The following is a 6799-nucleotide window of genomic DNA, read 5'->3' on the forward strand; positions in this document are numbered from 1 at the left end:
TTGTTCGACTCATGTGCTTAAAGATCACTTTTCATTGCAGCTGTGGTTATATGAGTACTTTCCGGGATTGGCCCCTCGACAGCGTCATGGAGCGGTCCATGACATCCCTATCGGAGCCAGCTAGCGTGACCGAGGCGAGTCACGAGTGGAGTTTGTCCCTGCGCTACGCGGGCTGCTACGCCGAGGCACTTCTTCTGTTGGTGTAAGAATTACTTTTGTAGCCCGTTATTTTCTATCCTGACGTTATTTTCGGCGTTTCATTGCAACTTTTTGTGATTTTCAGGTTGCTATTGATATCTAGTATCGGCCTTGGGCTGGGATGACTAATCTTCCCAAGGCCTTGCAGCTTTCGGCGCACTGCACTATTTTTGTTGGTACTGGACGCTTTGTCTGGTATCTAGGGGAGCATGTCGTTTGTCAGCGCAGTAGTGATCGGTGCCCTTGTCTCCACCGGAGTCGATGCTGGACTCACGCTTGCTTAGGGAGTTGATAAACAGGGGAGAGCGCTACACTTTTCCTTGGCAGGAGCTTGTGTGTATGGAGGGCGATTATGCGCAGGACTTGCTCTCCTTCTTGGATCCTCCACCCCGTCTTCCTAAGGTATGATTTCTTTTAAGAAGTTTATTGCTAGTCTCTGTTTAAACCGTTGAATAACCTTATTATTCGATCGTATTTTCAGACGACTGTTCGCCGTGTGGGGAGGATTGAGATCCCACCTCAATCCGTCCGCTACCCAGGGCCGATCGATATTACTGAGGACCATATTGCTGACGCGCCAGAGGGTTTCAGACAGGCGCAAGAGTCTTTGCCTGATGTTTTTGAGCCGGTAAGCTTTTGATACATTATTCATCCCTTTTAATATCGCTTGTTAATGATATTTTCTTTGCTTTGTTCTCAGCCTACCCGCCCGGAGATGATGGGATTCATGAAGCTGGTTGACGCTTTGAAGTACTGCATCATCAAGCTTCGGCGTGGTGTGAGTTGTCGGGGTGGTTCTAGCGATGTTCTTGAGGTATGTTCACTTTTTCTCATTTTTACCATTTGTTCTATTTCACACTATTGACATATTTTGATTTTGTGTCTTTCAGGAGCAACGGAGGTCCCACTCGCGCTCGAGGCATAGAGGCTCGGACGAGGGAGAGCCTAGACGTGGAAGACGATCTCCTGAGGTTCATCAGCATTCTCAGTCTCAGTGGGTGCCTCAACTTTCTCAGCTGTTTCAGGAGGCTCAGTGGCAGCAGCCTCAGTCTTCCCAGCCGTTCCAGCACTTTCAGGGTCAGTGGCAGCGACAATCGTTTTCACAGTCTTCACAGCCTGAGTTCAGGCCAGTTATCACTCCTATGGATCATGGCTTATACTCAGCTCCATCGTCTGGGGCGCTTCCTCCACCGATGTCAGGCTTGTTTTCAGTTCCAATGTATGGGACAATGCCTCCACCAATGCTTCCTACCTCTTGAAGTCAGTCTACACCGTTTGCCAGTTGGACGGGTCCTACTTTGAGTTTGACTGCTACTGGAGTTACAGGGACTAGTAGGGATACCACTCCTCGTACCCAGATGATGGCGAGACTCTTTGGCTCACCGCTCCCGTATTCACAGGCAGGAGATGACACTGATCCTCACTCTTCTAGTTCTACAGATTTTTGACCGAGGGTCTTTATTTGTACTTTAGTTGGTGACACTTGACACTGCTTATGCATCATGACTCATTTTGTACATTATTCATAGTTTATGTATTTATTAGTGTGTGTTAGTGTGTGCTTGAGACTCATTGTGTGTGATTGTGTATTTATTAATGACGCGAAAAAAAACGTAAGTGGAGGGTGCCGACCTTCCCCAAAAGAAAAAAGAGATAAAAAGAAAAGAAAAAAGGGATAAGTTTTACAACTCCTCCAAAATAAATAAGTATGGAAATGGGACAAGGTTTACAACTTCCCCAAAGAAAGAAAGAAAAAATAATAATAGAAATAAGAGTAAATAATAAAATAAAATAATAAATAATAAAGATAAATAGAAATAATAATAAAGTAATAAAAAATAATAAAGATAAAAATAAAAATAAAAATATTAATAATAAAAAAATTGAGAATTTTATTAGGAATGAAACTCTCGAAAAGCAGAATTAAAAGATAAACAATAAAAAATCTGGATAAAAACAGAAAACGCGTGGGCACCGCGACACGGCACTGTACACCGTGTCACGGCAAAAATTCCCGTGACACGGTGGTAAATCCCGTGTCACGGTGCGCGTATTCTACAACGGTGTGGTTTACGCGTATAGAAAGATAGATTCTGAGTATTTCCGAGCGTTTTTTCTATAAAATAGGACCATTATATTCGTGATATGCATAATTACGAAACATAAAATAATTAGAATTTCATATTTCAATAATAATGTCTCAGAATTTTGATAATACACTGCGCGACTGGTCTTATTCTTTGACCAATGCTGACAAAAGAGAGTTGGAATTGTTTCATGTCAAGGGTTTATTAGCCCTGAGACATGTAGCGATTGAACATGATTTTCTTAGGGCATCATTAGACTATTGGAGTCCAGAACACATTGTTTTAAATTTGATTACGATGAAATCTGTCCCCTGCCATAGGAATTCGGTGCCATCTTTGGATTTCCTGCCAGAAATCTTATTGCCATGCCTACCCTTCGTGAGCATTATTACCAAGACTTTGAACGCCATCTAAATCTGACAGATCCAGATTTAAATAGAATTGTGTGTGGTAATGAGGTAGACATAGAAAAACTTGCAAATTTATATTTTAATCGCCCTGTCTCTGAGTCTTATCATGTATACCGTAGAAGGACTTATATTTTTTGCATGTTTAGCAAGCTCTTATTTGCAAACGGTAGGGTAGGACATGCTTGTCTAGCATCTGTGCTTGAACATGTTGAATCTGGGAGATCTCCTATGCCCACGTGCCTTGGAGAAACTTTGTGCGACCTTAACGAAGCAAAAGCTGACCGGAAAGCCGTCAGGAAGGGATCTCTAGTACTATTGCAGGTAAAAACTCGCTCTGAGTAGCCCCCGTGACACAAAACAAGCACTGTGTCACGGTGCACTTCTGCCGTGACCCGATGCATTCTGCCGTGTCACGGTGGATTCTGCAATTTTTTTTTGACTGATTTTTTTTATGTTGTAGATTAGGTTGATGGAGCGTTTAGAACTTTTTGTAGCCCCCGACTGATTTTGACTAATTTTGAAGCCGCGGGAAGAAGAATTACTCTGTGAACATGTCGTATGAAGATTGGAAGAATTTCTTTGCAAAGAGAGAATTTTCCATTCGTTGGGTGGTGCCTTGGTGGAGGCTTACTAGGATGGTTGGTACGAATGATACTCCGTATTTTCGTGTTCCTAGTATCTCAAGGCTGACTTTTTATTGTCCTTAGCTTCTCGATTGATGCGACAATATGGACTTGAACAAGTAGTTCCACGCTATAACGATAGTCCTCGTGAAGTATCGTTGCATGAAAGTAACGTTCACAAGTATGAGGCTTATTGGATTGGAAGACCTTTGTGGACCGTTTCTGCAAGTAACCAAGCTCCTCCTCCCTTATCTAGTGCATACAAGGCATGGTTGAATCTTAGAAGTAGAAGGGATCGAGTCGGATCACGCAACTTTGATGTGAAGGGCCGTGTTAGAAGTAAGAAAGCGCCTCCTAAAGATCGTCTAGGTCCGAGAATACAAGGGATTGAGTTTAAGACTCCTATAATGCCTAAAAAGAAGAATTATGTGAAAGGGAAGGGTAAGGAGAAGATGGTTTATAGAGAGAAGCAACCAAAGAATTCTAAGAAAGGTGAAAGGGGTGAAAGTTCGACTAGGGGTGTGACGGTTCGGGCTACAAAAGACACATTAATGGTGAAGGCTGACCTAGTTGAAAAAGAGAAGGAGGTTCCTAAAGTGAAGAAGGATTAGATCAGTATTGCTTTGCTTATATGATTTATAATTTTTAAAATAAGGCGCATGATGCCAATAATTGTAGTCACAATTTTTTCAATAATAATAGCATATTTATTTTCGCCTTAAATAAAAATTACAATAATTTTTTTTTAATTTTTTATATATATATCCGAGTCAAGAAGTCGGACGCAATAGAAGAATAAAAAAAACATCAAACAAAGACACGATGGAGATTCTCGTGGCGCGGCAAATATATATATTTTTTTGCTGGACTTCCACCGTGCCACGGTGAAAATTGTCGTGACATGGTGGAGATTCCCGTGGCGCGGAAAATATATTTTTTTGCTGCAGTTCCACTGTGCCACGGTGGAGATTCCCGTGGCTCGGCATTTTTTTTTGCTGCAGTTCCACCGTGCCACGGTGAAAACTGCCGTGACGCGGCGGAGAATCCCGTGGCGCGACAAATTTTTATTTTTTTATTTTTTGCTGCAGTTGCACCGTGCCACGGTGGTAGCTGTCGTGACACGGTGGAAATTCCCGTGCCACGGAGGACTCCGGATGCTAAACAAGCAATTTTTTTTTTATTTTAGCTCTATTTTGACGTGACGCAATGCTAAACTGGCGCGTATACTTGATCGACGGAGGAAGGATTTTATTTTTTTAAAGTGGTCGGGCCCCTTTGAGGGGTTGCCTACGTATCCTTAAAAAGGAATCAGGCCAAACGTAGCTCTATTGGGTCATGAACCCATGCAACTAGGCATAGAATTTCTTGAGTTGATCCAAGTTGGTTAAATTGTGGAAACCGTTACCGTCCATGTCTACCAACTGTGCTGCTCCGCCAGACAAGATGGATTTAACAATGTATGGGCCTGACCAATTTGGTCTGAATTTTCCTCATGGATCCAACACATTTTTTCGAAGTGCCTTAAGCACCAGGTCACCTTCTTTGATGTTCCTAGTCTTGACTTTTTTTATTGAAATGTCGCGCCATACGCTATTGGTAGGTTTGGACATGATGCAAACCTGCCAAGCGTTTTTCGTCAAGTAAGACTAATTCATCATATCTTGCTCTAATCCAGTCGACCTCATCTAGTTGGCTTTCCAACGCGATTCGGAGAGAAGGGATTTCGGGCTCTATTGGTTGTACAGCTTCAACTCCATAGACCAAAGAGAAAGGGGTAGCCCCCATTGATGTACGAAAAGAGGTTCGATAACCCTAAAGGGAGAAATGTAGCTTACTTGGCCAATCTTTGTAATTTTCCGTCATCTTTTCGATGATAGTTTTTACATTTTTGTTGGCCGATTCGACCGCACCATGTGTTTGTGGCCTATAGGGTGATGATATGTGATGCTTGATATGATATTTCTGTAATATTTCCGCGCATTCGGCTTGGAAATGCGTTCCATTATCACTGATCATCTCATGAGGTACCCCATAGTGGCATATGATATTTTTCTCAATGAATTGAGCTACGTGTTTAGCCGTTAACTTAGCATAAGAGGCAGCTTCGATCCATTTGGTGAAATAGTCGATTGCTATGAGGATGAATTCATGCCCCCCTTGTCCTGGTGGCGTTATCTTTCCAATGATGTCGATACCCCAAGTAGAGAAAGGCCAGGGAGAGGTATATGTGTAGATGGAACGTGCTATAAATTTGCATAGACTTGACATTTCATACATTTCTTGACGTATTCGTGACAATATCTCTCCATTGTAGTCCAATAATAACCTTGTCGTTTAATCTTTTGGACTAACATCTTAGCATTCTTATGCGTTCCACATATGCCGGCATGAAGATTTTCCATGGTTTTGTGTGCTTCTTTCTTGGCTATGCATAAGAGATTTCTACCTAGTGCAGTCCTTTTATGGAGTTCTCCCCTGATGAGCACATACTGTGAGGCCAGGAGCCTCAAAGCACGACATGCCCTTTTATCAGTATTAGGAGGGTATTCTCCTTTTGTCACATAGTTAAGGATATCTGTATACCATGGCTCTTCATCTTCTTTTTGTGATTCTTGTTCATTATCAAGTGCGTGAACATAAGCCGGCTCAAATCTTCTTTCTATGGTCAACGACATTCTGATTGTATATGTTGGTATTCGCACCATTGATGCTAATTTAGCCAGTGCGTCGGCAAAGTGGTTTTCTTCTTTAGGTAAGTACGTATATTCCACTTCATCTAGTTGCTCCGTGAGAGTTTCCAGATGAGCTTGACACGTAGCGAGACTTTCACTTCTCACCTTCCATCTCTTGGAGATATGGTTAATGATTAGTGATGAATCACCGTAGATTCTGAGCCTCTTAATTCCCAAGGCCATAGCTGTTTCTAATCCAAAAATGCATGCCTCATACTTTGCGGCATTGTTGGTGACATCAAAGTCGAGCTTCATGGAAATTGGGATATGCTCTTCATTGGGTGATACGAGCAAGACTCCTACACCACAACCTTTTTGGTTTGAAGCTCCGTCGAAATAGAGCGTCCAGCTATCATCTTCGGTCATGAGTAAATCTTCGTCAGGGAAATCGTACTCATCTTCTTCTTTCTCAACTTCTTCTAGCGGAAAATCTGCTAAGAAGTCAGAAACCGCAGAACCTTTGATGGCTTTTTGTGGTACAAATTTCAAGTCAAATTGAGCAAGGTTGACTATCCACCTTGATAATCTGCCATTGAGTACTTGAGAGGATCCATCTTGGACACGACATGCACTGTATGAGTGAGCATGTAATGTCTTAGTTTCTGTGCGGCCCACACAAGTGCGAGACACAACTTTTCAAGTGATGTGTATCGTGTCTCATATCCTTGAAGCTTCTTTCTCAAATAGTAAATTGCATTCTCCTTGCTTTCGATCTCTTGTGCTAGCATTGCTTCCATCGTTTCTCTTGT

Source organism: Chenopodium album, chromosome 1 (assembly GCF_948465745.1).
Source record: "Chenopodium album chromosome 1, dcCheAlbu1.1, whole genome shotgun sequence".
Classification (NCBI taxonomy): Eukaryota; Viridiplantae; Streptophyta; class Magnoliopsida; order Caryophyllales; family Amaranthaceae; genus Chenopodium; species Chenopodium album.